Here is a 20,525-nt window from a genome sequence, read left to right on the forward strand (position 1 = left end):
GTAGAGGCTGTCCCCGTCCAGGGTGAAGGCGCCCAGGTGGGTGACACACTGGGTCTCATGGCTCAGCTTCCAGTAGAGTCCCTCTCTGTCCAGCCCGGGACCTGTGGAGGTCAGAGTGGAAGGTGCAGATCATGTCCACCCCAGTGGCTGCCCCATCCTTCTCAAGCCTGGGTGAGGAAGATCATGGGGATGTGGAATACTGAGCAGGGTCATTCTGGGTGTGGATAGCGAGAGAGGGGAAGGGAGGAGGCTGATGGAGATGCTGAAGGGGCTGCTCTGATGCCTGCAGGGTCTCTCCTAGGTGTCTCCCGTGTGAGACACCCCCCTCACAAGTAAGGCCTGGCTTCTTTTAGGATGTGGAGGGGGGCCTGTGAGTGGCAAAGAGGGGTGAACACACAGACCTGTGTGAGGGGGTGCCTGCAGGTCTGCACGGACAGCAGCGAGAACAGTCAGTGCCCTGTGCCATCTGACACATGCAGGCAAGAAAGTACCGTTATGTTCTCTCGGTTCTACATTCCAAGGTCTTTTCTTTCTACTTCTTTCCTACTCCACAGCCATCACCCAGGCCTAGGGAACAATCATCTTATTCCTAATCTTATTCCCAGCACCTCCCATCTTGCCTACTAAGTCTTCATTCTTAACCATGAAGTCCATTTTAACCCACGTGCTTAGACCAAACGCTAATCACATCATCCTTCTACTCGCATCTCTCCAGAGTCTTCCCACTGGTCTTAGAACAGAGTCCCAAGTCACCCCTGATCTGGTCCTGCCTGTCCTCCCCTCGCAAGTGTGGCTCACACCGCTCCCCCTGAGTTGACTCTGCTCGGCCATCCCTGTTCTCAGTTCATGGACACACCAGGCTCTCTGCTTCAGGGGTGTCCTCATGCGGGTCCCTCTGCCTGAAACGCTCTCTTGAACACACTCCCACACCCTCACTCCAGTCTAACCCTCCGACCAGCTAAATCCAGTCCCAACTCCAGCTCTCAAGCTAAATATCAGTCCTTCTCAAGAGGGCTTCTCTGCCCGCTCATGTTGATTCCCCTTGTGCCAAACTCCCACATCACTCTTATCATTAACTTTTCAAAATCCAAATTCCCAAATACAATATAAATTCCATGGAGGTGGGACAAGGTCTCTCTGGTTCTCCAGGTCCCCATGCATGTGTCCCAGGGCCTGGCTCATGAGATGAGGAACCATCCCGGTTTGTCTAGGACTGCCCTGGTTTGAACACTAAACGTCCTGTGTCCTGGAAAACCCCACTGTCCTGAATAAACGAGGATGGTTGGTCACCATAAATTATACACTCAAAGACTATCTATTGCATGACAAGCACACATTCCCCTCAAGAACATCACAGGAAAGCTAGAATGAAAAAGGCACACACACATACACACACAATTAGTAGAGGCCAACAACTAAATACAAAATTACTTAACAAGATTCTCTGCAACGGTCTGAATCATCAGACCGTTATTTCAGAAAAGTTTCAAAAACAAAGTTAATTCCCTTTAAAAGGCAAGGTGGTGAGGACAGTCTTTTTGGAGACTAGCGCCCTTCCCTTCAATCTACAGTGTTGTTTAGTACTCCTCCAAATGATTTGAAATGTCATAAAGAAAAAAAATGCTCAAAATAAATCTGGCTACTGGCAAATTCAATTTTAAATTTGTTATTAATACAAAGAAGTTCAAATCATCTTTTTCCCTGAATGCTCCTTTATTTCAAATTTTTGTGGATGATTTATAGGACTTTAGAACTCAAATTGAATGGGTCTAAGGAATGTTGTTGAGTATCCCTGCTAATATTTCATGGGATGTCTTCTAATACTAGATACACATGCAAAACATTTCTGTATTTATATTATATATAAATCCTGACTTTTGAGTATTATGCAATGCAAGTAAATCTATATTTTCTTCTATAATACACATTTGCAGTTATTTACGTTTGTTTCATGTGTTTTTACTTGCATATAACTGTACTTACTGAAATATTTACCACACAGAACCACACACAGCTTACCATATTTCCATCCATCCAACATCAATAATATTTCTCAAGATACCCTCACTCTCAATGACTCCCTGTGGTGAGAACCTGAGCCCAGGAAAGCCCACTGGCAGGTCTTCTGCACAACGGAGGCTGCCAGAACCTGTTGGTACCAGGTCCACAGGGTACTCACCTGGTCACACAGAAATCCATGGATCAGCGAGGACAGGTGGACCCTCAGCCTGGTTTCACCTCAAACTTGATCTCCACGGATGCTTCTTGTGTCTGAGGGGGGAAAAAAAAGCACAAACAAGCTTTTGAGGCCTTTTATAGGGTGTTGGATGGAAAGTTCACCCCATTCACTTTTCTTTTTCGTATTTACTGATTTAACTGTAACCGTTGGTTGTGACTGGATTTTCCCGATTCCTATCCAGCCACCTGCTGCTCCCAGAGAGGGGAGAAAGCAGCTTCGTGCTGTGTGCACTTGAGTCGCTCAACTCACTTGGCTGGACAGAGACTTTTTGGTGACTCTGGACCCTTTAAACAAGCTTGTCATTTAGGGACCCTGTAAGTGACTCGCTGACTTGTCAACAATTTCCACACTTCATTCAGGGCTCGGGAGATTTTCAGACCCTGGAGCAGGTTTCCCAACCTCGGCATCACTGACATTTGGGGCTGGATAATTCTCTGTCAGGCTGTCCTGGGCCCTGGAGGACGCTGAGCAGCATCCCTGCCCCCCCCTCTAGATGCCAGGAGCGCCCCATTTGTAACAACACAAACACCGTCTGCAGATGCGGATAAGCCCTCTGGGGACAAAATCACACGGAGGACGATGACGGGGACTCTGAAGAGGGGACGGCGGCGCCTGGAGCCAGGAGGAACAGCAGCCTCGGGCGCCCTGAGCAAACAGCCCAGGGGAAATGGGGCTCCGGGAGGACGGAGGGAAGCCGGGCCCCGGCGGGCCTGCCCCTGGCCCATGCCCCTCCGTGGACCGTGACTGGAGCCGGGACCGCCCACCGCTCACCGCGCTCCGCCCCTTCGGGCGAACATCCACGGGAATGCGGTCCGCTCCGAGAAGACGGAACACACCTTGCAGAACGCCCGCTCCATCCACGGCGCCGCACGCGCTTCCGGTTCCGGTCTCAGGCGGACGTTCGGGGAGGACGAACGTTTGGGGAATGCCGGTTGAGGCGGCGGGCGAGGCGAGGCCACGCACCACAACCTCGGGGTAGGTGTCTAGTTTCTAGAGTGAGTGAGAAGCTGGAAAGCGGTCTGGGTCAGCTCCAGGGACAGGGACAAAATCTAGGGCGGGGCTGTGTGCGGGAACCAGTTCTAGGGGCCGGCTGTGGGCGGGGACAAGGCTGTGAGTGACAGCAGGCTGGGGAGGCGCTTCTGTGGGCGGGAACAAGGCTCCCGGAGGGGCAATGAGCCGGGACCAGGCTGTGGGCGTGGACCAGGCTGTGGGCTGAGCCAGGCCCGAACGTTGTGGGCGGAGACCAGTTCCAGGGGCGGGAAGAGGCGGGCGTGTGGCTGGAATAATTCAGGCAGACTTCACAGGGGGAGGAAATCAGCTCCAGGGGCGGGGCTGGAGGCGAGGCTTTCTGTGGACCCCTAGACTGTACAGGTAGCTGGATGTTGAACAGCTGTTCTTCATTCCTTTCCCCACCTTTACACAGCCTCATAGAATGATGTGCCCATATTTAGAATTCTAAATTTTTTGTGCGTTTGCTGTTCTCAATTTCGTTAAAAAATTGGATCATATATTCACATTTGTCTACAACTTGATGTTCCAAGCCAGTAGATAAGGATATAACGCTATTTTAATTTTAAAAATCTGGGGGGAGGTAGGCCCACGTCGTAGGTGCACGTATACGAAAACTTCAAAGAGTGGTGCAAAGTCAATAAAATATTCTCACTCTACCACTGTCTCCCGGTACTTTTGCACAGAGATAAACATCCTTTCCTCCTCTATCCTTCCAGACATACTGCGTATATGTGGGACCGTGTATATGTTCAAGCCCAAGAGGGATGTCCCCAAGCAAAACCTGAAGCCCATGAATTGTCTCATGCATCATAAGTTAATGAGAAGAGATTTAATTTTTTGGTGGAAGGAGATGAACCAGTGATGAATCCATAGGAAGACAACAAAGAAACAAGAGAATTTTACCATTTAAAAGGTCAAAGGAAAAAGTGAGAAAGAAAATGTATTCATACTATCTGACGTAGCACATCTCTGGATAAGATTCATCTGCTATAAAATTGTAAACACTTATGTCATAAAACAGAGGACATCGAATTTTGAGTTATCCTAATTCATTAAATAGTTATATTGGGCAAGGGGAATTATGTTTTTAACATATGTAAGAACTCTTCATGCTGATTTTTTTCAGAGAAGAAAGAAACTATAAATAGTCAAAACCTGAAAAATGAAAAAGCTGTATGAGTAGCTAATTTAGAAATATAGATTTTCAACCAGAAAATTAAAGAAGTTGTTTTTGGAACCAGAGTCAAGAGTGGGGAAGGTAGCTTTTCATTATCAGGTTTGAAGTATTATTGGAGAGATGTGCGTATACATACACACATATGCACACACACGGGAGCCTGAATTTGTATTCCAAAGGGATCATCTAACTCTACAAAGAATTTGTAAAAAGGATTCACTTTACAACAGTAGAATGTATTTTGAAAACTACAGACTTCAAGCATTAAAAAAGCTGTCATCATCCCGGTGGAAAAATGAATGGGGCATCACTTTCCAACCCACATGGTGATAAGCATTTTACATACATTACTCTTGACTTTTCTCACAGCAACCCATAAGGAAGATGGTATTATCTATCTCCATTTTGCAGATGAGGAAATTGGTGACAACAGATTGCTAAAATTTTCATATAAGTTCTCAATAGATATTGTTTTATGTTAAAATTGTTTATTGAATTTTCTTTTCATTAATAAAATGATATGTGTCACTCTTACAAATAAGCAAAGGCTGTGTAAAAACAATTTAGCAAAACTACAGTTTTCTTTTGATATAATTAAATATAACAATCACTTTATTATATTTCTGCTCTCTGCCTCACATCTACGAAGATATTTCCTATCCTAAAGGCTTACTAGAAAACTCTACTAAAAATCAAGAATCAGGGAATACCCATATTATGCAAGGTTCCTGAATACATGCAAAAAAAGCCATTATAACAAATTTTTGTACAAAAATCTTAGATCATTCATGAACTGATAACAACACAAATCATGATTAGGCAAGGTATTTCTGTAGAATGACAAATATTTAAACTTTAGACATTTAGAAAGGTAGTTCATTACAGTAACTAATGTGTATAAGAAGAATTTTTTCAAACTCACTAAGTGCCAGGAAATTATTTGACAAAATGCACTGCAATATTATTCACAATAGCCAAGAGATGGAAACTACCTAATTGTGCATCCGTGGGTGAAAGGATGAAGAAAATCTAGGGCATCTATACAATGAAATATTATTCAGCCTTAAAAAGGAAGGAAATCCTGTATTCAGAATTGCTTGCCTGGATCATTTCAGTAGCCATGTGCTTTCTTCCTTAGTACCCTCTGATCCATTCGCCAACCAGGAACCAGGGTGATCCTTTTACAATGTAAGCGCCACAACCTCTAATGGATCCCTAAAACAGATTTTGGAGGTGGACTGCCTGGGTACCGGTTGTGTGACCTTGGTCAATTATATAACCTCTAATATTCCTCATCCATACAATAGAGGTTAATAGTATTGTCTCCATGGCATTGTTGTGAGGATTAAATGAGTGAATACATGTCAGATGCCTAGCATGTGCCTGGCATATGGTAAGGCATCATGAAAAATTTAACTGTAATTATAACCAAATTAAATATTGTGATGGCCTATTAATTAAGTTAAACCATATGAAATTTCTAATATTCAACCATTTTGACCCATTATTATTGTTGAATAAATGATAAAACTCAGTCAAGGCAGGTTGCATAGAGTCAAAAAGGATTGGATAAATGAAAATATTTTTAGAAAAAATAAGCTGAAATAGATTGCTTTGTAATTTACAAAGCAGTTTCTCATACTTTGTTTCATTTAATCTCTATAGAATGCTTTTCAGGGTATTATTACCACTGTCTCTGAAGGAGTAACTGACTTTCCCCAAATCACACCACATTAAATAACACAATTAGAGTGGAAACATCATTTCAAGTATAAATCCCATATGATATTTTATTTCCCCTTCATAATAACATCTGTCCTCTCAGGAAAGTGAGGAAATAATGCTGATTCATAGGAACTTAGTCTTAAAGAGACATACTCTCAGATGATAAACACTATGTCTTTGAAACAAGGGTGTTGAGAGAAGAAACTTGGGACCAATGCTTTCTGGGTTTTCAAGTCCATGATTAGACTTCTGGTAAACAGCCAAAGAAGGGAAAGGGTGAAAAATAGTCCAGAATGAAAAAAGTTTGACGTATATGTAACTTTATTGATCACCTCAAGATTCTCTTTTTGTTTATGGTCTGTGTCACCCTACTAGAATATAAATGCTCTCAGGGTAGATGACTGCTATCGTGCAGCAAGTGGTAGGCGCTGAGTAAATATTTATTAAAGGAATGAAAGTGGCCTTGAATACATCTGCTCTTTACTCACCAGAGAACAGCCCCATAGCAGGCAAATGGCATCATTAACAAAATTTTAAAAATCATATCCTTATTAGCTCATAACCATGGATACAAGGCTCCCATTTATTTCATACTTTCTAAGTACTTCAGCATTCTGTTTTATTAGGGAGTGTTTCCACAGCCTTGCTGTAAAATAAAGCAAGACTTTTTGGCCCATTGATTGCTGTTTCCAGCAGAGCCCATCTCTATACTTACCTCTAAACAATTAACTATAGATTTGTTATCCCAATGAACAGCGATTTGTTATGGAACCTGTTTTATCAGTGTCATGCGAAGGTAGACATTTGACATGTCTTTAAGGGGTGATATGGATAATAATGTTGATGCAGAAGAAAACTAAAAATTCTCTCTGGTCTTTGTCAAGTGCATCTGGGTGAAGGGTATCTTGTTGTCACTGGATTTGAGAACTCAAAAAGACTCGCCCAACTCTTCATGTTACAGGTGAAGAAAATGAGGTCTAAAGAGGTTGAGAGATTTGACCAAGACTAATTCCTGGGACTAGAGAAAGATCTTCTGATTCTCAGCTGGCCACATTGTCATAAGATCTCCAGCTCCAAACAGCCAAGAGACGCAAGTCTGTTGATTTCCAGGCAGAAATGATTCCCCTTCACGTTTTTACTTTTTCTCCCTTAGATGCCTGCTCTGCCCTGACAAGGAATTTATCTGATGTTTACGCTACACTTAAGAAGAGGAAAATGCTCCTGGCAAACACTACTGTGATTCAGTGTGGCATTGGAGAGCCCAGTCATGAAAAAACGAGAATCAACAGAATAAGAGGTAAATAAAATTAGAGAAGAAGAGAAAATCTATTATTTTAGTGGGACATAACTTATAAAGTTTAGAACTGGTAAATAAATGCAGTAATGTGTAAGGAAGCTAGATTTCTATATGAAACATCAAAAATACTGTTACATGAGCAAGAATTAGTTTAAACATGTAAATAATTATTCCATTCATAAGAGCAATGAATTATTTAAGATGAGTAGTGAAAATAATTGGAACTACACATTAGTTATATGAAGAAGATTATAAAAAGATACAAAGCGTGTAAAAGCTCTGATTAAATGGAGAGATATACTATACTTGTGATTGAAAACAGTGTTTCAAAGATATAAGTTTAATGTTTCCAAACATTATTCAGATTCCATATGCTTCAAATCAACTTTTAAAATGATGTAGTGTTTGTTTTATAGACTAAAAGATATCCATTTGTAAAATAAAACACTGGACCATCAACTAACATTATTCACAAGTAAATCATTCCAAATGGATTATAAGGGCTAAAATTAAAAGTAAAAATCCCCTGCGTATAACAGTAGTGGATGACAATATAGAAGAATATCCATAATCTTAAAATTAGTGAAGATATTCTTAATATATATGCTTAAAGATGTCTGGTTGAAAAGAGGAAGGAGAAAAAGTAAAATGGAACGTGATATTGTCTCTGATTTTCTTTCAGAGACTTAATCTAGAGAAGAATATTCCAGTCTACGATATTGGATAAAGAAATAGAAATCTGTGATAATTACACAAATAATGAGATGACATATATAAATGGTAGCATAATGTATCAGTTAGCTTTTGCTGTATAACAAACCATCCTAAAATTTGGTGGCTTCAAATAAGAATAGTTTACTTTTTCTCAAGATTCTGTGGGTTAACTGGGCAGTTATTTTGATCTGGACCTATTGGTTGCTCAGCTAGGATTGGCTGGTCTAGGACGGCCTTACTCACATATCTGATTGTTGACTTGAAGTCACCTGGAGTGATGGAGATGTGCAGTCTATCTAGACTCATTCACATATTGATGGCCTCAGGCTTCCCAAGGGCAGCCAGAGAAGGACAAGTACCAACAATGAGCAAGTGTTTTTCAAGCCTTTGCTTATGTCATTTGTTAATGTCCCATTGGCCAAAGCAAGTTACAAGGCCAAGTTTACCCAGAGTCAACGTGGGATGGTACAACCAAAGAGACAGTGGGAGAGGACTAATGTGTGGCCATTTTTGCAATCTTTAACACATAAGTTTAGAGGAGAATTAGTATGAATGTTTTTGTATTTGTTCATTTGAATGCCCGAGGAAAATTGCACAAAGCCAAAAGAAACATAAAGCAAAAAATTAAGTGGAGATGTAAGGTAAGTTTAGTTGGGACTTAAAGTGGGTCTGCACAAATGTCGTAGTTTATTTTTCAAGTGTAGGCAAGTTCTTGTGACCTATGAAAATAACTTACATTTCGATTATTTTCTCGCTGAATGTGTTTTATTCATTAACACATTTGATGTGTTTCTCTCTGGCCTTAGGAAAATAACGTAGCACTTGGGAGCAAAGATGCAGCCTAATAGCCCCACACTGGAGGCCAAGATAGAGCAGACATCCATGGCCACCATGACCTTGCCCTTGGTGCTGTGGTAGATGGGGAGGAAGGTGACCCAGACACTGCAGAACACCAGCATGCTGAACGTCAGGAACTTGGCTTCATTAAAGGTGTCAGGCAGGTTCCGTGCCAGGAAAGCCACAATGAAGCTGCCCAGGGCCAAGGAGCCCAGGTATCCCAGGACACAGTAGAAAGCAGTGACCGAGCCCTTGTTGCACACGATGAAGATGTGGCCGTGTTGAGAGTGTGCATCTGTGTCAATGAAGGGAGGAGAGGTTCCCAGCCAGATTCCACAGAGACTCAGCTGGATAAAGGAGCAGATGGGAAAGATGAAGTTAGGTTCCTCTGACACCAACCACTGCCTCATCCTTCTCCTTGGTGCAGTGACCTTGAAGGACACAGCCACAGTCATAGTTTTGGCCAAGACACTGAAAACTGCCACAGTAAATACAACTCCAAATGTGATTTGTTGAAGACTGCAGGTGGCTGTGTTGGGACGACCAATGAAGAGTAAGGAGCAGAGGAAGCAGAGGGTGAGGGAGATGAGCAAGATGTAGCTGAGAGTCTGATTATTGGCCTTGACTATGGGAGTGTCTTGGTGCTTCACAAAGACCCCCAGCACCACAGCTGTGAGGAGAGAAAAGCACAGAGCTGTGCACCAGGGCCATCCCTAAGGAGTCCTCCTAAGCCAGAAAAGTCACAGCTTTTTTTGAGGCAGCAATCTCACCCTCTGTTGGCATACTGATGATCTGGACACTTCACACACTGATCCATGTCTGGGGAGAGATGCAAAGTGTCCTCAGCCCAGGTTCAGTCATTCTCTCTCATTCGCATGCCCCCAAAGAAGGCATGGGGTAAGCTTAGCCAATTGTCTTCCTTTGTTGCTCCAGGCACCAAATAACAGAATGCTCTGCAGAGAACCATTCCCAGTTAATACTGCCCATCTTATTTATGGTTAAGTAAAGCTATTATCCATCTCAGTATTTATCTTGCATATTCATGAAAGCACATTTTTCTCAGCAGAAAACCAAACGTCCTCCCTGTCTCTCTGAGCTATACCCCTGTAAACTATGGCCTAGATTTACTCATTCAATGAGCAAGCAGTTATTGGAAAACCTCCATGAGGCAGATAATATGCTACATACTAGGGAAACAGAGATGACCAAGTCATAGACCTCACTCCTCGGGAGTTTCAAAATGAGACCATTTCTACCATCTAAAATGATCTACAAAACATTTCATCTTAATTTCACTTCCACCACTTCTGTTAAGATTTTAGTCACTTCTCTCCTACGTTATCATAAGATCCTTTTACTCTGGTTCCCTGCCCTTGTCCTGCATCACAAGTGATACGTCTACATGTAAGTGGGATCATGTTTATCCTCCATTAAAAAATCCGACAAAATCGTAGGAAGACCAAAAAGACTGTATAACCTTGGTCATGCCTACCTCTACTACCTCTGCTCTGATTTTTAAGATTCCCAAATCTTCATGTGGTTCTGAAAGTGTTCCGTGCCCACTCATCCCTGCAGGTATGAATACATGCTTTTTCCTTCTACAGGGGCATTGCTCCTTCCTCTTTACGTCCTCTTAAATTCTCTCACTTTTCACGTTTAGAAGTACAATCTGCCTGATAACGTTTTCTGTGGATGGTGTGAGTTAGGGTTGGTGAGTCATTGCCTTCTCCATGAAGACAGCCAATTTACCCAACATGGTTTATTGAAAAGGCTTTCATTTTCCCACTCCTCTTCAGTGTTTCCTTGTAAATCAGACGTCTATACGTGAGTCCCTATATGAGCAGCTTTTATCTGAACTCACCATTTGGTTCCGTTGATTTTCTTGTTTATCCTCTTGATGAACCTCCTCTATTGTGATGCTATAATACTTGATGTCAGGTAGAGTAAGTCCTCCCACTCTATTCATTGTTTGCAAGATTTTCTTAGCTAAGTTTTTCCTTTATCATTTCCATAAGAATTGTATCAATTGTAATTTCCACAGAACAGGTCAGCATTTTAGCTGCAATTTTGTGGAAGCTGTAGATTAATTTGGAGAGTTTTGATATCTGTAGAATTTTGAGTCTGTTCAGTCACGAATTTGATTTATCCCTCCAGTTCTTTCAGTTTTCCTCCATTTATCTAAATGCTGTTCTATAAATTAATGGACAGAAATCTTTTGAAAGTCTCATTAAAGTTATTTCTAGGTACTTCATACTTTAAGATGTTGTAAATGTCATTTTTTTAAATTTAAATTTTGAATGCTTATGACGGGTAGATGGAAGCAAAACTTTCTATATTAACCTTGTATTCAGCCACCAATAAACTCAGTTAATACCTTAATTTATATGGATTTTACATTTATACCATAATATCATCTGAAGATAACATCAATTTTACTTCTTCCTTTGAAGTAAATTATTCCTTTTATTTCTTTTCCTGCCAATATTTTATCAAGCAAGACCTCCAGCATAACGGCTTATAGAGGCAGTGATGTTGAACATTCTTCTCTTATCCTTGCTTTCATCAGTGTAAGATAAAGTTCCATTCTGTGAATACTGTGTATGGGAGTAAGAGAGTTTCGTTCTGTTCCTGATTTGGTAAGTGTTTTTTCTGTTGTTGTTGTTTGTTTTAAAATATGAATAGGTGTTTAATTTTACTAGTTTTTCTTACAGTTACTGAGATTATTATTTCTCTTTTTTCAGAGATTAGTGTACTGAATTACATTGCATGAACCTAACTTGGTCATGATATGTTCTTCTTATAAAATATAGCTAGATTTGGAACCTTGATTTGATTTGATTTTTTTTTTTTAGGATAAATGAATTTAACCCAACAAAGAATGTGGCCTGTAATTTCCTTTCCTGCAATGATTTTGTTAGATTTTGGTACCAATGTTAATCTAGTCTCTCAAAGTGAGTCAAAAAGTTTTCAGTTTTTCCTATTCTCTGGAAGAGTTTGAGTAGATGTATATTATTTTTTTCTTGAATATTTTGGCAGATTCATCAGCTTTGTACCAAATAAATAGCTTACAATAAAATTTTGTAGAAATGTTTTAAAGGATGGTCTCAATTTCTGTAATAGGTCTGGCAATATTCAGATTTTTCATTTTTTCTTGAGGCAGTTTGGTAACTTTTATTTGCCAGAAATTCGTGAATTTCCTCTAAATTTTCATTGTATCAACATGATGTTATTTATGTTTTCTTCATGTTAAATATTTTCCATGTGATCTGCACAGATTACTCCCTTTTCTACCTTGGTATTATTTTGTTGCAATTTTTCTTTTTTTGAACACTAGTACTAGGATTTTATTGAGCATATTTGTCATTTATTAGAATCTAATTAGTTTTATTTATCCTTTTGATGTTTGTCTTTTATTTTGTTAACACTTCCTCTAATATTTATCACTTTGTGTTTTCTCTTTTGCTTGTGTTTACATTTCTGCTCTTTTTCTAGTTTGTGATGAATGCTTAGAACTTAGAAATTCAACCTTTCTTTATTTAAATATACACAATAATATATAAATATATATAATCTAGGATTATACATTTCTCTTTAAGGATAGATTTAACTCCACCCCATAAGATTTGATGAATAATATTTTTAATTGGAAATACATTCTAATTTCCATCATAGTTTACTCATTAATCATCGGTTGTTTACAAGTGTATTTATTAATATCCAAGCATGTAGGAATTGAAGCTAGTGGACGTAGTGTTCTTTAGATGTGCATATGGAACATATACCCAAACTCACCACATGCCAAATGTGCACGTGGAAGCTTTATCCAAATTGACGATATGCCAGACTATGTCATCAATCTCAGTACATTTCAAATAAATTGAAATTATACAAAAGATGTTGTGAAATTAAGCTTCATATCAATCACAAAAATAAAATTAGATAATGCCACCATTGAGGTTATTTCAACATTGCACCGTTTAATATCATAAATCTGAGTAATTCCAAGATGTTAATTATTGTATGAAAAATCTTCAGTGTTGGTTTTCTGTCCCTCTTCTATTTCATGACCCAACTCCCAAACCCACATTGTCTGTGTTCTAGTCACGTTGAACCTTTTCTCAGCTCCCTAGAATATTAAATGCAGGGCTAATTTGCCAGTTTCTGCCATTTCTAAGAATTCCACCAAGAATTTAATCTGCTTACATTAGTCTGATATAATACTAATGCTACTGCCTCTATGAAAAAGTCCATGACACTTCCCTCCCCACAAACATATATGCTATCACTTATTTCATCCCATGGGTCTCTGCATACCTATATTGCAGCCCTATGTCACCACCTTGAATTTGCATCACTGCATATTGTCTCCCCTACTCACCTGTGAACTCGAGGAGATCAGAAACCAAGCAGTTCCATAAGCTCATTGTACACCATAGAAATATTTACTTCTTAAATCAAACACAACCTTCTGAGCTCCTGTTCTGTGCCAAGAACAGCACCAGACACTGGAAAAATAAGGATTTCTTCAATGTGATCTAAATGTAGCTTTAAAGATGATGAAAAGTAAGGACTTACAATACCATGTGTTAGATTCCATGAGAGAGATTTAAGTTAGTTACTGTGGAGTGGTCATAAAGGGTTTCCTTGAGATCATAATGCCTGCAATGATGCTAAAATGAGACAAGTAAGCTAGTTCAAGGTAGAGAGAGAGGGTATCATTTTGGGAGGAAATATTATTGGCTATAAAAGTTAAATTACTAAATGGAGGAAGGCAACATTTTGACCCTGCAGTCCTCATCAGAGTTTTTCCATTTCTTTGGGAGAACGGTGCATACAAAAGAGAGGTGGAGAGCCAGCCCTGATAGCCTAGTGGTGAAAGTTCAGTGCTCACCACTTCGGTGGCCCATGTTGGTTTCCTGGTCATGGATCCACACCATCTCTCTGTGAATTGCCATGCTCTGGTGGTGGCTCACATAGAAGAACCAGAGTGATTTACAACTAGGATATAAAACTATGTACTACAGTTTTGGGGACAATAATAAAAGAGCAAGATTGGCAACAGATATTAGATAGCTCAGGACAAATATTTCCCTTCAAAAAAAAAATAGAAGTGGAGAATGTCGCTGCGAGGCATATACTCACCTATTTCATTGGAAATCACATTCTCTGGGCTGGGAATGCAAGCAAAACAACAGGCAGCCTTGCTCTCTTGAGGGCTCTTCCTGAATCCCGGACTGCAACTCTCACTGCATACAGAATGTGGAGTCTGGAGAAAATCAGATAACACTTGGTAACAGCTGTGACTTTTACCTAATTTTCAAGTAGCTAGAGTGTTTAGAGTATTGGGCCTTAACAAACTTAATCTTGAAATATCTAAATCCAATTCATTGGTTGGACGCCATGCTTATTGTATGATATAAAACACTGGTACACCTCAGAAATACTGTGGGTTTGTTTCCAGAGCACTGCAATAAATCAAATATTGCAATAAAGTGAGTCACACCAATTTTTTGATTTCCTAGTGTATAAAGAAGTTATGTTTACACTATACTGTAGTGTACTAAGTGTGCAATAACATTATCTCTAAAAATCATGTACATAACTTAATTTTTTTTAAAAAATTATTCCTGAAAATTACTAACCACCTTCTGAACCTTCAGCAACTTGCAATCTTTTGCTTATGAAGGTCTTGCTTCTATCTTGGATTGTTGGTAAATGAAAAAATTACTTCAGTTGGAAGTGAATTGTTAAATTCCCATATGTGGCCCTTTATGAAGCTCTGAGGGGGCACAAAACCCAACAAGATTTTGGTTATTCATGTGTAGTGTAAGTAATTGTGATTGGGTTCAACCCACCTCAGTAATTCCCGTGTCCCACTCAATCACCTCCTCAGATAAAGACAATTCTTGACCACGTGGAGCATGTTGGGAATATTCTCCTACTTTCACCTTAAGTCCAAGACCTTCGGGAAAATTCCAAAAGTTGAGAATGGTTTACTCTGAATCTGATTTTCCTTCATCAGCCAAATTCACTGAGTCACCAGCAGGATTGTTAAATTCTATGTTCCTCAGAAAAGGGTGCAGCTAAAAGAGACACATCATCCTGTGGTGAAGTGGGCCCGGGTGTTAAAGAGAAAAACCCTGAATTGGGGACAGCCTTTCATTGTCTGTAATCTTTGCTTCATAGTGTACCTTTATTACAAGTATCCAATGAAGTAAAGCAAATGAAATCATATGGAGAACTAAAATATCATAATGTTTCTAAAATATCAGTTAGTTTCGAGAGAAAATGACTAAAGACAAGAATATCAAGATGATCAGTGGTGATAGGATTCAGACAAATCTCGAGTACAAGGTACAATCTAGCCACCCTCATGCACTCTCTGAATTTTCCCAGACCATCAATCTGCAAAATGATGTTAGCAATACCTAAAGTTGTTACAGAATTAAATGAGATCATTTATGTAAAGTATTCACTATGATGTTCAGCACCAGATAGGCACATAAAGGACAAGTTCTCTTCTTGTCATTGAGGAGCTTCATGGGAGAAGACAGGATATTCCCTATTGAAACGTTAGGCAGGCAGGATGTTGGGATCCTTTGTAACACAAAGCATTGATATTGACTCATAGCTCACTTCCTCGTTGCCACTAGAACCTTCTTGTAGATGACTTACTACTCAGGACTAGATATACCTCCTAGAGAGTGAAACAAGTATAGAAACTCTTGTGCTTTTCTTGGAGAAAGAGTCCTAACTGCTTGGTTTGAGCACCTGTGGAACCATAAGAAAGTCACTTTTGCGAGTATACATTCTGTTAAGTCGAAGAGACTTTACCTGCCAGGGACAAAACACCAGACCTTCCCACTTCGCATTGGCTGCATTTCTGCATGTTGAAGAAGCAGCTTGTGAAGGTTCCAGGCCACAGCATACACAACATTTTACATACTGTAACTCCATTCAGTCGTGCTTGTGTCAAACATCTGCCAAGGCAGCCATGCTAAGGAGGCATTAGGTGGACAATTCTCCAGTGTTTTACAGTAAGACTCAGAAATCGTGCAAGGAATAAAGGGAAACCACAACATAGTGAGGTAAATGTCTTCTGGATATTTGGAAGGGTTAACTATCTGGATAAAATTTTCAAAGCCAGGGACCTCACTATGGTGGTGTGAAAAAATGAGAGTCCCATGGAATGAGTCAAGGATGAAATCTCTCTCACTGTGGATAAAATCCCACTCTGATGTCGTGACCCAGACTTTCCATATCACTAAGTACTCCCAAGTAGAAAAGCTCAAGCTTATGAGAGAGTTGGCATCACCAGAAATGATAACCACATTCCCTTCTGTTTCCTCTACTTGCAAATCATATGGCCATGTCCTTGAGTAATATGACCTTTCAGTCACAGGAATCTTTTCCACAAAGGCTGCACAGATTCCATTCCTGTCCATCTCTCCTCTCAAGTCTGAGAGAAACACAACACCTTTCTTGTCTTCTGAGATGACCAGCCCCACCCAGCTCCAACTCAAATGAAGCAGCAAAGAGTCCATGCCAATGGCTAGAGATGTGTCCCTGGGGGCCATCTAATAGAGAGATGGAAACTGCTTATCATCATTCAGGGTAAGATCAAAAGGACCATAGGTAAGCTAAAAGGAAAAGACAACTGGAAGTAATATTAGGAAGGGGATTGGCAAAAATCACACTCTCAGTCCTGAAGGCTGTTCAGCAACACCTGGAGTGGTAGAAGAGGACAATTGCTCATTTCATTTTCTAATCATTTTGCACTCCCTGAAAGCTTTCTATAAAATAAGATCAGCCAGAGTTTCAGGAAACTGCTTTGTCTCCTTCCCCCTCAAACTTCTCTCTACTCCAAAGAAAGGAAATGTCATTCTCCATCGAGGTCCTGTACACGGATCCTTTGAGATCATATCCTTTGAGAGATGCACAAACCCAGTCTCCTCCTCTCTTCCTTTTTAGGCCCCTGAGAATGGCACCAAAGGAGACGTGGTTTCATCTCTTCCCATCCCATGCAGTCTTACCTGTGGAAATTTGTACAGTTCTAGCAGTGTTCCAATCTGGGCAGAAATTGCCCAGGTGGTTCCTGTAAGGACCGCTAGAGACTTACTCTCTCTCCTGCAGTCGTAATTAGGGATGTCCTTGCCCAACCCTGAGAGCCAAATCAGGGAACTCTCCAATGTCCTCCTTTCACTGGGTAGGGCATTATAGAGAGCAAATCCCAGAGACATGTTGGGCAATATATGAGGGTCCCTGTTGATTTCCTCAATGGCAAAAACCAAGGACAGAACATACTAGTAGTTCTTGTACTGAAACCTGCATAGAGGGATAAGGATCCTTAGGGAAAATACTCAAAATGATTTCCTTCAAATGCAATACAATGACTTTATTAAAATGAATTTGCTATTGACTCGAATGTCTGTGGCAACAGATGACACTCTTGAAGCCTTAGAATTTATAACTAAAGAAAATAACATTACTCCAGCTGTGGAACGTCCTTACTGAATTCCACACTCATGAAAGAAACTGGTTAAATACACAGAAGAAAGTACAATGAATGGAAAAACAGATCACATTCAGAGTAGACTTGTAAATGGCTCTTTGGTTCAGGATCCAAAATGCTTGTTTATATGAGCACACCATTAAATCCTTCCTAGAAGAGCAACAATATTAGCATGAGATTGGAGAAAGCCCTGGGGAGGAAGAATAATTGCAACTGGAAGATACGTGACAAGCATAGACGCATGACATGTGCACGTTGAGAATGGTGCAACAGAAGGCTGTCAATCAAATTGCCTAAACCTCTGTCCCCTCAAACCTGTGCGTCTGCCACCATCAAAACCAGGAAACTAAGGTGAACTTCAGAGATCCAATGAAGGAGGAATCATCAACAGGCAGGAACAATTGAAAGAATCAAGAAGGACTGAAGGGACTAGAAACACTTAGGAATCTAAGAGAGAGAGCATTGTAAAGTTTAAAAAGCTTCTCATCCATTTCTTATTTTAAAAATATAAAATTAAAATTAATCATTAACATCTTTAACGGTACCTATTCCTGATAGCCCATATTGTCTTCATCTTTCCTACAGACTTTCTGCACACAAATAACACCTAAGCCAAAGAAAATTCTCTGCATTTCTATTGCCTGGGATTTGTAATAGCATCAAGAATAAAATAGAGCAGTCTCTTATACTTATTTCAAGTGTTCTATTATTTGAGGATTGATTAGTACCCTAGTTCATGCTCACTGCTTATTAATGTTCCCCATGTCCCTGTGAAGAATAGGTGTTCTTCACTTGTTGGGTATAGGGTTCGATGTGTATCCATTAAATCAAACTTGCTAATTTGTTTTTCAAATACTCTATTATTAGATATATGTTATTCTTTGTCTCAGAGGAAAGTTGAAATTCTTCACTATGATGATATATTATGTCTACCTCTCCTCTTCCTCTGCCTCCTTCTCTTGTACTTCCTCCTCCTCCTCCTCCGACTTTTTCTTCTTGTCTTCTCCTTCTTCTCCTTCTCCTCCACTTCCTTCTCCTCCTTCCTTTCCTAGTTGAGGCTATATTATCTTCACAGGACATCGTGTGTAGTATAACAACTATATCTTCATGATAAGTTGAACTTATATACCATTGGTGATTAACCACTTAATTCCTAATGATGCTTTGTTCCGCATCTGTTTTATCTCATATTATTATAGCTACCCTGGGTTGATTTTTGATTGATTTTGTCCTAGCATATCTTTATATCTTCTATTCTGTTTTGAATTTCTAGTTTTCCATGATTTTTAGTTTTCACAAGTCTTGTAAACAAGATATAGCTAAATTTATCATTGTCGCATCAAATTTAACAATCTGTATTTAACTGGAGAATTTATTGCATTTACATTTGTTTTATTTATATCCTTCTTTTGCTCCCACTATCTATATGTTTTCCTTCTATTTTTTCCACAAGTTTTATTATGTTATTTCCCTTTAAAATTTATTGATTTATACTTGTTTTCCATATTCTATTGTATCTCCTCTATTTGGGTGAGAGTTATAGTCTCTACTTCTATTTTACCACCAGCCCACATTGCCTGAAGTGGATATAGTTTCTCATCTCCTGAGAAATTTATAGACCCTTTAACTTTCAGTTTTACCCTCATGACTCACTTGTTTTTGCTGTACAGTACTTTATTTCTCCTTTTTCTTTACTCTCTCTCATCATCTCCATATCTAAATTATCTTTCATGTTTTTTAGTTCCTTGTCTTTCTATGCTGCATTCTATTTCCTTCAGAATTCAAATTTGGTTTTCTATTCTCTCTTCTGTTGTAGAACCCATCTATGAAGTTTTAAAACTCAACAGTTATGTATTTTTCATCTCTTAAAGTTCTATAAGGCCCTTTGCCAAATATGTCATATCATTTCTAGAGTCTCCTGCTTGATTTTGTTATTCCATTTTTTGTCGTTCCATTTTTTATACACAGTTATTTTATATCTTGAAGTTGGTAAGTCTAATAGTGAAGGTTTTGGTGTTTAAATCTATTGTTTTATTTTTAATTTTCTTATGTCTTATGACTCTTATCGACAATGGCATGTATTCCTTATTTGTTTGGAGAACTTTGATTATGAGCTCATATTTGTCTGATTTTAATGTGTACAGAATGTAAGGCTTTAGTTTAGATTCTTTCCTCCAGAGAAGAATGTCACTGGTTTCTGCTCACAGTCATGTGGGATGACACCAAGCTAAGTGCCTTTTTTGTGTGACTCACAACTAATCTGTGAGTCCCAGATTCATTCCCTCAAATCACTGGTGACTCAAAGACAAATCCTTTCATGAGAGGATCATACTGGCCTTTGACCACTGGGTGAATCCAAATTTGTCTAGTGCTTACAATTTCCTTCTTCTGTCCTTTGAGACTTGGCTTACATCTTGTGAACTCAAGAATGCAATAACATTATATTTTATGGAAGATAGCGTTATGTGGAGGGAAACTCCTTTGAGGTATCTAGTCCTCCATACTCCTAGTATTTCATTCTTTTGGATACTTCTTTGCATTTCTTTCTTTTAATAAAAATTCTTTCTTTAACTTGAAAAGAAAATAAATTTTAAAATCAAATGTGTGAGCTTGGGAGTATAGAAATAATTTACACGCTATTCAACAAAATAAGTTTAAGATATAGATAATTTTCCAGTAATGTATGTATGGATTAGGTACATTTAAGTGAAACTAAGAACCTCTATTTAGAACATATTTAATCAAGTTTTAGGAGAAGAATCATTGAGATGCACACTCCAGGAACATTCTGTTTCTGTGAGGTGCACACATACTACACATATACCTGATCGTCATGTGACAAGCCATGATATGGCCAACTTTAGTTCAACTTAGTTCAGGTGTGATGTGATCAATTAAACTTGAAGAAGGGAGAGTGTCCAGAATGTCCAGAAGCCCCATGTGTTTCCAATGTTAGAGCATTAAATACTGAGAACAAGGAAGAATGGTGCAGGTGTTGTATAAATAAATTACA

This window comes from Diceros bicornis, chromosome 19, assembly GCF_020826845.1.
Source record: "Diceros bicornis minor isolate mBicDic1 chromosome 19, mDicBic1.mat.cur, whole genome shotgun sequence".
In the NCBI taxonomy this organism is placed as follows: domain Eukaryota; kingdom Metazoa; phylum Chordata; class Mammalia; order Perissodactyla; family Rhinocerotidae; genus Diceros; species Diceros bicornis.